The following is a 12,755-nucleotide window of genomic DNA, read 5'->3' as shown; positions in this document are numbered from 1 at the left end:
TCCTCACAGACCTCGGCGCAATTTGAGCTTGTCGGGATGTCTGAATCCGGCATCGCGTCCTTTCCAAAAAGCAAACGCTTCTGGGAGAAAAGATTCTTGCAAAATCACGGGGTATTTTCAGTGTATTTTAAGAAAATGGTTTCTGTTGCATTTTCACTTAAAAAATGGTGATATTTTGGGATGTTATCCTTTTTCTCTTTCAAAATACATGTAAATCTTATCAAACCGTTCCAGTTACCAATTAGTAGTATTGCAGCAACGGAGTGAAAACGAATGAAAGCCGTTTTACACAACACCTCCACTGAGAGCATACCAGGAGAATTTAGACCAAGGACAAAATAAACCTCATTTATTCACCTATTAATCTGTGGTCTTTTCTCTACCAAGAGCTGTTTTGAAAACCAGCAGTATGTGATAGCGTGTTGGTTTCATGGGGTAGCGCAGATGCGCCGGATCCCCGTGGGATTCCCAAATCAATTCCACTTCCCCTCTGCTCCCGGAGCATCCTCGAGAGTTTTCCCAAAGGTGCCCACAGGCTTTTTGTGGCTGTGTCTTTCTGTTTTGCTGACAGATACGGCTGCGGTGTGTTCGGCCACACGCCCAAACCGGCTTCAGATCAGACGTGCTGTGTCTGATGCTTTGGGTTTTGGGCATGTGCCTCCAGACACTCTCACCGATGTTTGGAAGCGCTGGGAGCACTTTCCCTCTGGAAGGTAAATTGCTGATGGCATCTGCAGCTGCTGCCCAGCCCATAATTCAGAGCTGACAATTGGAGTGTGGCTGTTTTTTCTAATGATGTTCCATGTCTCGGGTTGTGCCGCCCGGCTCGGTGCTGACACCGTGTTGGGGGTCACGGCGGTGACTCCACAGTTTAAGAGCCTGCGCGTTCAACACGTGCACCTTCAAAACCCCCTTGTGCACCTTCAAGAACCTCTATGCACCTTCAAAACCCCCTTGTGCACCTTCAAAACCCCCTTGTGCACCTTCAAAACCCCCTTGTGCACCTTCAAAACTCCCTTGTGCACCTTCAAAACCCATTTGTGTACCTTCGAGAACCTCTATGCACCTCCAAAACCCCCTTGTGCACCTTCAAAACCCATTTGTGCACCTTCGAGAACCCCTATGCTCCTCCGAAACCCCCTTGTGCACCTTCAAAACCCCCTTTGTGCACCTTCAAAACCCCCTTGTGCACCTTCAAGAACCTCTATGCACCTTCAAAACCCCCTTGTGCACCTTCAAAACCCCCTTGTGCACCTTCAAAACTCCCTTGTGCACCTTCAAAACCCATTTGTGTACCTTCGAGAACCTCTATGCACCTCCAAAACCCCCTTGTGCACCTTCAAAACCCATTTGTGCACCTTCGAGAACCCCTATGCTCCTCCGAAACCCCCTTGTGCACCTTCAAAACCCCCTTTGTGCACCTTCAAAACCCCCTTGTGCACTTTCAAAACGCCCTTGTGCACTTTCAAAACCCCCTTTTGCACCTTCAAAACCCCTTTGTGCACCCTGAAAACCCCCTGGTGTACCTTCAAAACCCTTTATGCACCTTCACAGCCCCCTTGTGCACCTTCAGTACCCTCTATGCACCTCCAAAATCCCTTTGTGCATCTACAAAACCCCCTTGTGCACCTTCAAAAACCTCTTGTGCACCTTCAAAACCCCTTTGTGCCACCTCAAAACCCCCTGGTGCACCTTCAGGACCCTCTATGCACCTCCAAAATCCCTTTGTGCACCTTCAAAACCCCTTCGTGCACCTTCAAAACCCCCTTGTGCACCTTCAAAACCCCCTTGTGCACCTTCAAAATTCCTTGATGCACCTTCAAAACCCTCTTGTGCACCTTCAGAACCCTCTATGCACCTTCATAATCCACTGTGCACCTTCAAAACTCCTTTATGCACCTTCAAAACCCTCTATGTACCTTCAAAACCCCCTTGTGCACCTTCAAAACCCCCTTGTGCACCTTCAAAACCCATTTGTGCACCTTCAAAACCCTTTATGCACCTTCACAGCCCCCTTGTGCACCTTCAAAACCCTCTATGCACCTCCATAACCCCTTCGTGCACCTTCAAGACCCCTTTGTGCACCTCCAGAATCCCTTTGTGCATCTACAAAACCCCCTCGTGCACCTTCAAAACCCTCTTGTGCACCTCCATAACCCCTTCGTGCACCTTCAAGACCCCTTTGTGCACCTTCAGTACCCTCTATGCACCTCCAAAATCCCCTTGTGCATCTACAAAACCCCTTCGTGCACCTTCAAAACCCCCTGGTGCCCTGGGAACCATCTCCCTGTCACCGAGCCGCCGTCCCACCTCACCATGTTCCCCAAGGCTAATGCTTCATTTCAGAAAGAACCTTTCAAAGCGGTCTTTCCTCTCTGTGCTTTCCGGCATTGGAAAAAATGATTTTAAAGCATTTGCCTTAAAGAAGCTTCTTTCTTTTCTAAACGTGGGGGTATAATCAGAGCCTGAAGAATTTCTCATTCCTCAGTAACTCATCCCTCTGACGAGCTCGGGTGAACCTACCGCTCTTCTCTTCAGTAGCACCCAGGGACAACTCGCAGCACTTTGGGCTGATCTAATAAAGGAGAAGAATAATTCCGGAGTCATTCACCGCAAAAATGAGCCCATCTCGGAGGCTTTGGCAGATGAGATGAGCGTCTTGAGAGACAGAACAGAACAATTCTGTTCTGGGGAGCTGCACCCGGGCCAGGCCGGTGCGTTGTGAGATGAAATACACCCCATTCAAAAAATAACTTGCACCACTAATGAACTGTTCTTAAACGAGGTTGATGCATCAGGCTTGGCACGGTGTTTTCCTTGGAGCTGCAATTTGGCAATGAAAACTTGGTATGCTGAAGTCTGGAAAGAAACAACCCTGTGCCAGGAAGGCCGGGGAGGACAATTTCACCTGGCAGCACAAGCTGCATCCCCAGCCTGTGCCATATAGTGGAGGAACAGGGGACCAAAGTGGGTGGGGGTCACTGGGGACGTGTTCAAGAACCATCCTGATCGTCACATTTCATCAAAATCAAGCACGAAACTTGGAAATGTCTGAATAAAATCTTCAGTGAGAAGTGTTGGTCTGCAAATACTAATTTCAAACACAGCAGGATCAACCGAATCCGGATGGGCGGTGGATGGGGGTGACAGACACAGAACCATGGAATCATAGAATGGTTTGGGTTGGAGGGACCTTAAAGCTCCCCCAGTGCCCCCCCTGCCATGACAGGGACATCTTCACCAGCTCAGGTTGCTCAGAGCCCCGTCCAGCCTGGCCTGGGATGTCTCCAGGGATGGTTCATCTACCCCCTCTCTGGCCAACCTGGGCCAGGCTCTCCCCACCCTCAGGGCAACAATTCCTTCCTCATGTCCAGCCTGAAGCTGGGTGGACAGTGCCCAACACCAGCTCCTCTATCCTACAACAGCTCCTACAAAAAGAGGGTACGTGGGGAGCCCCCATTAAGCTCATGTCGTCCATGACAGACCCACCTCAGGTCACACCAAGACCCAAACAGCAGGTGTGTTCCTGCATCACGGAGGGGACAGAAGGACCATGTCGTTGTTCCTGCACCACCCACCAGTGTCCCAGACCAGATGGGACCCACACGAGACCCCAAAGTGGAGGCAGCCCCTGCTCCGACCGTGTTTGTGTGGGGTGGACCGGCCTCCTCCTGTGGTCCCCGGGGAGGGCTACAAATTGCTTTTCTCCAACCGAGAGTATTGATTGTGGTCAGGCCCGCGGCTCAGAGCTCGCTAATGAATTGTAATTGGAAAGAAGTTCCACTTTGACATGTTTTATTTTATTTATGTCGGGATTTGCCATGCATTAAGCCAGGGGCTCATTAAATTAGCGAGGCAGACAGTTCCCGTCAGGATGGCCTGAGCTGGACAGACTTCAGCCGGGAACAGGCAGCAGCAGGTCTGGGAGAGACGTGACCTGCAGAGAGACCACGGGTCCTCCTGCTCCCCCCAGTGCAGAAAGGGGCTCCAAGGCCACCATGGCCAACACTGCTCAGCCTTGAGTTACCCCATCTATTCCTTGTTCCAAACCCATTTTTCCAGGGATTTTGCCCTCCCCAAAACAGCCCTTTGTGCATTAAGGGTGAGCACTTCGTAGGGCAGCAGGTTGGGTCCCATCTGCCCTGCCTGAGGCCTCTGCTGGCCCGACTCAACGTGGAGGAGCCATCTTGCTCCAGTCAGTGTTCAATGGGTGGGACAGCGGCCACGCTATGGAGTGCTTGTCCATCCCTGAGCCAAACTCCAGTCTTAGGAAAGCCTGAGAGTAAGAGAAAGAATATGGACCAAGAGTAAACAGTCCAGGTGAACCTTCCAGTTGAGCAAAGGGGGACCTGACCCTGAAGACTAAAGCTGCACCCCTAATCCCAGTACCACAGTTGGGCTGTTGACAGAGATTTGCTGGTCTCTGAGAACCAGATGGAGAGACACGGTTTTGTCCCCTCTCCCAAGACTGTACCCCAGTGCGGGCACTTGCACCTTACATCTAAGCACTGGTATAGTCCTGAGATAAACCACAGACCACCAGTGACCATCAGCAACAAGCAGCATCGGAGACCAACACAAGTACCTGGAGATGCCACCTGAAACTTTGCTGCGAGTCAATGTCTCCAAGAACACGGTTGCTAAATAGGAAAGAGTCAAATGGGAGTTTTGTCTCAGGGTGAAAGCAAGTACAGCGAAATGGACAACACCAAGGGTCACAAAATAGATTTTCTATCAAGGTCTGCTAATTAATTAACATCAAAATTAATCAAATCCCTAAACTGGGGCATGAAATGTGCTTAGTAGACTATTAGGTGACAAAGAACAAGGTGGTTATTACTCATATTTGCTATAGAAAGTAAGAACACCATGCTCCCAGAAAAAAATTACAGTGCTTATAATGGACATGAGATTTTAGTACAAGACTTGATTCCAGATGACTCGTAGAGTCCCACCCTCGAGGCAACGTTGTCATGCAGGTCAAGAGACCTCCAAACCGGGGAGGAAAAGTGAGGGGAATTAAGCAGAGAAAGAAGGATGATAACATGTAAAGATGGACCAGACAGATCTGGAGGGACAGTATAAGGGTCTGGGCCAGAATTACAAAAGCAGAGCTTAAAGAAGAACTCAAAGCAAAACTCTGAAGGCAAACGGAATAACATCGCAGGAATTAAAGAGTGCATGGGGTGGGAAAGCAACTTGGATAGAAGCAGCGTCTTCTCTTTTTACCAGTCCAGATAAATTTCCAACAGCACATTTAGAGCATAAACTTCTGGCTGATATTGTGAACAGATGGTACATGTGAAGAAATAAATCAGAGGAGGGTGTAATGTACCTGTAAAATATGCAGAGAGGTGCGGCAGAAGCGGGACCTCAACAGATTTATTAGTTGGAATCAATGGGGAGATGTCTTTGTTCAGGGACAATTATACTGAATAAAAACGGAATAATTCTTACAAAATTAGGCCAATTCTTCTCTTTAGATCTGGTGCTCAAGTTAATGGCCTGCCTGAAGTTAGCCTGCGAAAACTAGAGAGGAAATACAGCTGCACAGAAATCTTCCAACTAAACCTCGACTAACACCGTAGGATGCCATGCAGCGGTAGTTTAAGAGCTGGACTGGATGATCTTAAAGGTCTTTTCTAACCAAAATGAGTCCGTGATTCAATGACATCTGGCCCCAGAGCTGTGAACCGCAGTGGCGCACACAGCGGGGACGGGTGACAACCCAATGGGACATGCAATGTCTGCTATACCCAAGTGGGAACCACCTGTGAAGATCATTGCTCACAACCTCACAGCACCAAAGGTGGGTCCTTGCTGGTCTTCTGAGACACCAGACCAAGGTGGGCGCAGCCTTCAGAGCCCCCCAGCCCTCCAGGCATGAGGGTCTCTCTGGGGACAGCACTGCTGGGGCTGGTTTGTGCACGTCTTGTGCAAGGAACGCGGCTCGTGGTGGTGGGACAGGATGCCCCGTGGGCTGTGTCCCCTGAGGGTCCCTGGTTCAGCCTCCCTTGGCCACCAAGGGCGGCCGGGATGACCATCCCGCCCTCGTTGTGTGGTGAGGAGGCTCTGCAGCAGCTGGGGAGGGAGGCTGGGGAGCATCATCCATCACTGACACGTCTTCCCGCAGCAGAGAAACACCCTGTCTGAAAGGCCTCATTAGCATGCAAACGAGCTGCTCCTAAGCACAGCTGGGGCTTCCCTGGCCAGCGGGTCACAACCGCTCGTTTACCAGTAACAGCCGCAGAAAGGAGAGATACTCAACACTGGTCCACGTTGGCCAGAGAGGTGGGGGATGAACCATCCCTGGAGACATCCCAGGCCAGGCTGGATGGGGCTCTGAGCAACCTGAGCTGGTGAAGATGTCCCTGCTCATGGCAGGGGGGCCACTGGTGGAGCTTTAAGGTCCCTTCAACACAAACTATTCCATGATTCTATGATTTCCAGGCATCAACTGGGCTGGAGTGAACAGAAAGAAGCATCACTGAGGGGTGAGGAGGATGCAACCCAAGGATGTGTTCAGACGAAGAGCTGGGAGGACAAGGGCTGGGAGGTTGGACACCTACACGACCAGCCCCATCCATCCCACATCAACACCTGGAGCCTCTGCCACCCCTGCACATGGTACCTGGCTCTACACGTACCACAAAACTGAGGCTACACCCATAAAAGGGGCCGGGGGGGGATGAGGAAAACCCCCCCAGCCAAATGTCAGCAGGACAAGAGCTCTGCACCTCAAGCTACACCACAAACACAGAGAAAGTCACTTCCATTTATAAAATCAGGTCATCATTAATAACACATAATGACTGTATTGCTGCGTGCAGCACGGTAAATATACACATCGCATTACCGAGCCCGGCAAATTCCCAGCTGCAAATTGCTCACAATTTGCCATCGACTGTGTCTATAATCACAGTGACTGTGTGGTTCTTGCTTTCAGCACTGGGAATCTGGCAGGATAATGAGTGGATCTGCTAATTGGACTTCCTTTAACTAGAGTTTCTTGCAGGGGAACATTGCCCTCAAGGCCAAGCCGTCCCCCTCGGTGACAGGAGACCTGATCTTTCACCAATTAGACCCATTCTGACCCCAAATGATTTTGCCTCAGACTTCTCTGTCCCTGGAGACATCCCAGGCCAGGCTGGACGGGGCTCTGAGCAACCTGAGCTGGTGAAGATGTCCCTGCTCATGGCAGGGGGCGCACTGGGGGAGCTTTAAGGTCCCTCCAACCCAAACTATTCCATGATTCTATGGACAGTTGGGGTCCTGCTGGAGAAACCCCACAGCTTAAAGAGAACATGGAGCAACCAGGTGCCCAGGAGCCCGAAAAGAAGCAACTGAGGCTCTGCAGCCAGGTGAACCCCGTGGCACTCGGTCCCAGTTCAGTACAAGGAACCGCCAAGGACTTTGCTTGTCTCCCGGAGCCTCACAAGCACTGTTCCTCATTTGTTGTTACTCCATGGAAGAAAATAAGCTCTTGAGCCGCGGACGGGCAGCCAATTGATTCATACATCACCGGGGAGAGGCTCAGACACTCCTGCACCACATTCTGTGCAGCAGCCCTGCGCTGCAATGCGGTGTCATTGGATAAATCTCCTACTCTGCGCTGGAAAACCATTTGGATTGAGCTCAAATTCTCAAACTTCCAACTAGGTTCCAGGCACTATTTTTGACTTACGACAACTGGGAGCTGCTTCATAAATTCCCACAGGAGAGAGGCCTCGATGGTTTCTCCTCACCAGCCAAACCTGAGTGCTGTGCTCTGCAGGAACCCCCACTGCTCGGGTGACCACCGGGAACCCCTGCTCTCCAGGTCCTGCTGTTCAACCATAACCACATCTTTAAATTGTCGTCTTGGCTGACTCGGCCTCAATTTCCCCCAGGAGTCTGGATGTTCTTTGTGAGGCAGCTTAAACCTGGTTCTGCCCAGGCTCAGCCAGCAGGTCCCTGACAGCTCTGCCTGAGCACTCAGACATGTCCAGCATCGAACCGTAGAATTAGAGAGCAGCGTAGGGGAAAGGGACCTGGGGGTCCTGGGGACAGCAGGGTGACCATGAGCCAGCACTGGGCCCTTGTGGCCAGGAAGCCAATGGTACCTGGGGTGGGCTAGAAGGGGGTGGTCAGTAGGTCAGAGAGGTTCTCCTGCCCCTCTGCTCTGCCCTGGGGAGACCACACCTGGAATCTTGTGTCCAGTTGTGGCCCCTCAGTTCCAGCAGGACAGGGAACTGCTGCAGAGAGTCCAGCGCAGCCACCAAGATGCTGAAGGGAGTGGAGCATCTCCCGTGTGAGGAAAGGCTGAGGGAGCTGGGGCTCTGGAGCTGGACAAGAGGACACTGAGGGGGGACTCATTCCTGGGGATCAGTATGGAAAGGGGGAGTGTCAGGAGGATGGAGCCAGGCTCTTCTGGTGACAACCAGTGACAGGACAAGGGGCAATGGGTACAAACTGGAACACAGGAGGTTCCACTTGAATATGAGAAGAAACTTGTTGGGGGTGAGGGTGGCAGAGCCTGGCCCAGGCTGCCCAGGGGGTTGTGGAGTCTCCTTCTGTGCAGACATTCCAACCCGCCTGGACACCTTCCTGTGTAACCTCATCTGGGTGTTCCTGCTCCATGGGGGGATTGCACTGGATGAGCTTTCCAGGGCCCTTCCAACCCCCGACATTCTGGTATTCTGTGATTTGGGTTGGAAAAGCCCCTCAAGATCATCGTCCAACCATTCCCCACCCCCGGCGCTGCCCCATGTCCTGAGAACCTCATGTCCGTCTGTCCAGCCCTCCAGGGATGGTGACTCCAGCACTGCCCTGGGCAGCCTGTTCCAATGCCCCACAGTCCTTTGGGGGAAGAAATTGTTCCCAGATCCAACCTCAACCTCCCCTGGTCCAACTTGAGAAGAACAGGCTGGACTCAGGGGAGACGACACCACTGAGCAGATTCTCAATCACTGGAGATGCGCTGACCTTCCTGAGTCATGAAACTTGGCACATCTCAGTTGATGGAAACGTCTAGAAGTAAACCCAACCATGTTCCAGCAAAGGGCAGCCACAGCTACCATCTCCAATTGATTTGGTCATGGAAGATCGGTAATTCACAGGGCAAATCGTGACTGTTCATCTCTAATGTGATTTCTACCTTAATATATGGCATGAAGGCTGGAAACCCACCAAAGGTGCAGATGGACGTCAGAGCGCTGCTGAACACAAAGAACTGAGGGAAATATGAAAGGTCAAACACCGTAAATCTGTCCTGAGCACTGAAATTCATTGCAAAGGCCAGGAACATATTATCTCTAGAGCTGTCCAGGAGAAAACAAGACATCTCTGGAGGATGGAGTGAAGCTGGATCAGCTCCTTCTGTGCAGAGGAGCAGCAGAGCAGCATGTGAGGAGAGGTGCCCGTGACCCACCGCCCACCAAACCCTGCTTGGAAGGGGAAACCTTTGGGTGTGAAGAGCATCTCCAAGCAAACAGAAGAAGGAGAGCCTGACTCAGCCCTCGTATGAGCCCGGGCAGCGCAGAAACGACTATTGCTTAGTGACCATCTTCAGCAACGGATCCTCGTCCTCCACCTTCCTTTCTGCAAAAGCCAAAGGGCTGGGGGGTGATTTGGCTGCAAAGAGGCTCTACCACTCAGCCTCTTCCTCTTGGAAAGTGCAAGTGTCTCCTGTTGGCTCTAGAAGCTGGAAAAGGCCCGTTATGAGCATGGAGAGAGGATCTGGAAGTGATGGCAACGCCAAGAAGGGAGAAGAAGGGCAAGACAGCAAAGGTTTGAGCTTCTACTTGTTCCTGCTCTGCTTGGGCGGCACCAACATCATCACTTCGTGTGGGATGGGATGAGGAGCACCTGGAAGGGACCTCTGATCCCAGGGGAAGGGAAGAAGGGTTTGCTGTCCCACCCAGGAGGCCAGTGGGAACAGGATGAGCCCAGGATGGACAGAACCGGAGCAACCCCCCCATTCCAGGGCAGCCAACCCACCCAACGCTCCCACACACCGGAGTGGTGGCAGCACCTTGCAAGGCTGAGGGCATGGCTGGATCTGCAGCAAAGCTGAGCAGAAACAGCACAAGACGTTGTTTATTGCAGTCACGGTCACTTAACTGGCTTAAATGAGTATTTAGGAGCCATTACCGTGAATCATGAGGGTGTCTGATCCCAACACGCAGCGCGGGAGCCGCTGCAGGCAGGCTCCGAATTAGCTGGCAAAGATAAGCGAAGAGAGATTAGAGTTTGGAGGTGACCAAGGGAAATATTTTTCCATTTCGGGTGACGCACAAGAGGTGTCTGAGGAGCTGGTGGCTGCTGGGCCCACCCAGCAACGCGTGGCCAAGAGCTCCTCGTTTCCAGCACCCGCAGGGCTGTGAACCGGCTTCGGAACGGAGCAGCCAAAATACTGGAAATCAGGCAACGCCAGCAGATTTGAGCATCTGTGGGGGGCCAAGGGCCAAGTCACCACACTGAAAACACACTCATGCTGTTTTCTTTTAGATTAATATATATATATTTATGTTTTAATTATATCATTATTAACACTGGCACTGCCCCATGTCCTGAGAACCTCATGTCCGTCTGTCCAGCCCTCCAGGGATGGTGACTCCAGCACTGCCCTGGGCAGCCTGTTCCAATGCCCCACAGCCCTTTGGGGAAGAAATTGTTCCCAGATCCAACCTCAACCTCCCCTGGGCAACTTGAGGCCGTTTCCTCTGCTCCTGGCGCTTGTTCCTGGGGAGCAGAGCCCGACCCCCCTGGCTCCAAGCTCCTTTCAGGCAGTTCAGAGATCAGAAGGTCTCCCCTCAGCTCCTGTTCTCCAGCCGAACCCCCAGGTCCCTCAGCCGCTCCATCACACTAGTGCTCCAAATGCAAGAGCCTGTTTGTACCTGATGACTAATTGGGCAGCGCTTCGTCACCCTGGCTAATTGCTGTCACCCCCCAGCGCTGCCTCACCTCCTGCAGCACGTGGCCTCCCCAAGCTTGTTAAACGCTGCAACGCGACGCTGTTAATTGGCTTAGTCCAAAAACACCCTCCACTTTGGCAGGGTCCGGGGCCTAATTACAGCAAATTAGCCTTCATTCATTATTAATGAAATGCAAATTCAGATGAGCAGACAGTCCCCTGGGGTTCAGCTCTGCTCCTCTGAGCTGATGGTACCATGGGCTTCAAGAAGCCTCTGCATCCCAAGGACACAATTGGCCCCCAAAATTCAATGTTCTCTCTGCTACATCATCATTATTATTATTACTATTATTATTACTATTACTGTTATTATTATTACTATTATTATTATTATTTGCATCATCATCTTTAATCCCCATTGGAACAGGCTGGACAGGCTGAGCCCCGAGACGTAGCCCATGGGTGCAGATCTCCCCATCCCAGCCGCTCTCCCTGTACCAATCTGACCCAATACCTTCTCTTTGCAGAGATTTACAAGCCCCACCAGGCTCTGTGCACACACCGGTGCCTTTACAGCGGTGCCAGCAAGCCCAGGCCTGCGCGGTGCTGCCGTAACTCAGCACCGCAAAATATTTACAGCCCCCTGTAAATCCGCTCACTCGTGAGAAGTGTTTAAAACTCATTTCAAATCCCCCTCCTGCTGCGTGCAGGCTGAGCGCTGCCTCTCCATCCAAACTGTCTGCGCCTCCCCGGAGATCACTGCTTGTAATTACTTAAAAAATTCATCAAATTTCAAGATAATTAGCCCAAGAGCTAAAAAAAAGTGAAGCGATATACAAAACAACCTTCCCATGTGTTGTAGATGACACTTATGACCCGCAAGATGTTTCCATCCCATCCCCATTTTGCTGAATAATGAAGAGCTGGACTTAGCGCTGAGTCACCCCAAATCCTGAGTCACCCTACATCCTGAGCCGACCAACAAACCCCGACTATGGTGAAGCCGCGGCAGATGCAGCAGCCACCGGTACAGAGCGACGTGGGTTGACCCTCATGGTTTAAACCTCGTTTTGGTAATTACCTTCATGCCACCGTGTCTCTGGAGAAAAGCTGCTGATGGGGACAGACCTGGCAGGGCCTGTTGTGATAGGACAAGGGGTGATGGTTTTAAACTAAAAGAGGGGAGATTCAGGATGGATATAATGAAATTGTTGCCCTGAGGGTGGTGAGAGCCTGGCCCAGGTTGGCCAGAGAGGGGGTAGATGAACCATCCCTGGAGACATCCCAGGCCAGGCTGGACGGGGCTCTGAGCAACCTGAGCTGGTGAAGATGTCCCTGTCATGGCAGGGGGGGCACTGGGGAGCTGGGAAGGGCCCTTCAACACAAAACATTCTATGATTCTATAATTTAGATCATTTTTGCCCCCAACATCAGTTAAAAATAAGTTAAAAGCACACTAAATAAAAGAAGTTTTGCACATGCTTCATAGAAGCATCTTAACAGGCTGCATGTACGTACCCAGGCTGGTGTAACTCCTGTCTGATCAGCGACTGCTCCCGAGGACACGGCAGGACAGGATCAGGCTTTATTTTCAGCCAATTTCTGCGCGATCTTGGCAACGAGACTTTCCCCATCCCTGAGGAGGTTCAAGAAGCATCTCAAAGACATTGTGTCAACACTCTATTTGCCCTCGGTGGTCCAGATGTTCAAATAAACAAGTCTCTGCACAGACCGCACGCAGATGCTGCATGAGACCTGTCCCAGAAAGAGCCCCACCAAATGAGGCGTCAAGCATCCACCCACCGCTTCCGAGGGGTTCCTTATTCCATAGCCGATTCCTGCAGTGCGGAATTTATCCTGC

The 12,755-nt window shown here is 51.6% G+C and overlaps 1 protein-coding gene across 1 annotated transcript in view; it reads right to left on the bottom strand.

The window, feature by feature from the left end:
• The window catches only part of LOC110355552 (killer cell lectin-like receptor subfamily F member 1), a 201,229-nt gene extending 188,844 nt beyond the window's left edge, over window positions 1–12,385 (bottom strand). The window contains exon 1 of the mRNA XM_065042670.1: window positions 10,534–12,385. The gene's annotated coding sequence lies outside the window, so the exon portion shown is untranslated. The remainder of the gene's footprint in view (window positions 1–10,533) is intronic.
• Between the last annotated feature and the right edge of the window lie 370 nt (window positions 12,386–12,755).

Source organism: Columba livia, chromosome 27, assembly GCF_036013475.1.
Source record: "Columba livia isolate bColLiv1 breed racing homer chromosome 27, bColLiv1.pat.W.v2, whole genome shotgun sequence".
In the NCBI taxonomy this organism is placed as follows: domain Eukaryota; kingdom Metazoa; phylum Chordata; class Aves; order Columbiformes; family Columbidae; genus Columba; species Columba livia.
Note: the sequence above shows the minus strand (reverse complement) of the source record. Positions and strands in the feature narration are given on the sequence as shown.